The following is a 1,688-nucleotide window of genomic DNA, read 5'->3' on the forward strand; positions in this document are numbered from 1 at the left end:
TTTGCACAAACAATAACGGAGAGTAGCTCTTCAACTTTGCCCGTTAAAATGTGTATGAACAGTCTCGCAACGCATTTCATGAAGGCCCTTTTGGACATGTCAGTTATTTGCACCACTGGGTAAAACGGCATTTTGTTTTAGACTACTGGTATTTAATTTGTGCATTGACAATAAAGCTGAATATAATTTGAACTAGATGACTAAACCTATGCATATGTAGAAGAAGAAACATTCACAAAAATCCATGACATGACCTCTCTTCTTGATAGCTGTTGAAAACTGCATGGAACTGACAGGGATTGTTTTAGTTTAATAATAAATAAATAAATACATTATGCTGCTACCTTCTGCTTTTCCCAAATACAATGTAGCCTACAGGTGTACCTTTCATCAGTCCAGTTGCAATGGATGGACTATGATGAACTGCCCTACTTGTGATTGTTTAGAGATTTTAAAGGTTTTATAACAATGTTACAGATTTTTTGGCCCAGAAACAAATCTATTCACCTTTGCAGCGCCAGTAGGCTACTTTGTGTGCGGAATGTGTGCAAACACACATTCCAAACAAGCATACACAAAAGTTTCAAGAGTGGGGGATGGAGTAGAAGATGGAGACAAATTCATTAATATGATTTATTTTCGCGGAATGGATGTGCAGGACTGAGCGGCGGTCATATTTTGTACCGCTACGCGGTACATCTAGTTATCACCTTGACACGAGTAGAAACTAGGCTACTTGCTCGTCTACAGATCCACTCATGACAATGTAGCCGGCTGATTCGACTGACTCGCACTCATAACAACATAATGTAACCGGTCCGCTCGGCTGATCCAAATCACCCAGGTAGGCTAGCCTACTCAAGCAACTCCATACAGAGCTTGCAATGTTTCGGACTGTCTTCGCGACCTAATTGCATTTTAAAGTAGGCTATGCGTGCAGAATATATGTTATTTCAGAAGTGAAAGCATGGCTTTTGTTGTGGATTTTCTTTTAACCTTGACGAGGAGTTACTCGCTCCTCTAAAGATCCACTCATGACAACGTAGCCGGCTGATTCGGCTGACTCGCACTCACAACGTAACCGGCCCGCTTGGCTGATCCGACTGGCTAGCCTACTCTCCATACAGAGCTTGCAATGTTTCGGACTGTCTTCGCGACCTAATTGCATTTTAAAGTAGGCTATGCATGCAGAACATATGTTATTTCAGAAGTGAAAGCATGGCTTTTGTTGTGGATTTGTTTTTCACCTTGACGAGGAGTTACTCTAAAGATCACTCATGACAATGTAGCCGGCTGATTCGGCTGACTCGCACTCATAACAACCTAACCGGCCCGCCCAGCTGATTCGACTGACCCGGGTAGATAGGCTACTCAAGCAGCTCCATGAGCGTGCAGTGCACGACCTAATTGCATTTTAATATACTACATCTATACACCAAATCGAATTATGTCTAGGCTACATGCAGAACATTGAATGTTATTTCAGAAGTGAAAGAAATGGCTTTTGTTGTGGAATTGCTTTTCACCTCGAGGAGGAGCTACTCGCTCTCGCAGATCCACTCATGACAACGTAGCCGGCTAATTCGACTGACTCGTACTCAACGTAGCCTAACCGGCCGGCTGATCCGACTAACCCGGATTGCTACTCAGCCGCTCCAATCTGAGTCCCATGGTCTGTGCGTCTGCAA

The sequence above is a fragment of the Alosa pseudoharengus genome, unplaced genomic scaffold (genome assembly GCF_046254945.1).
Source record: "Alosa pseudoharengus isolate Yale_2024_CS ecotype anadromous, Long Island Sound unplaced genomic scaffold, YU_APseudo_1.1 YU_APseudo_1.1_scf_19, whole genome shotgun sequence".
NCBI classification, from domain to species: Eukaryota; Metazoa; Chordata; class Actinopteri; order Clupeiformes; family Clupeidae; genus Alosa; species Alosa pseudoharengus.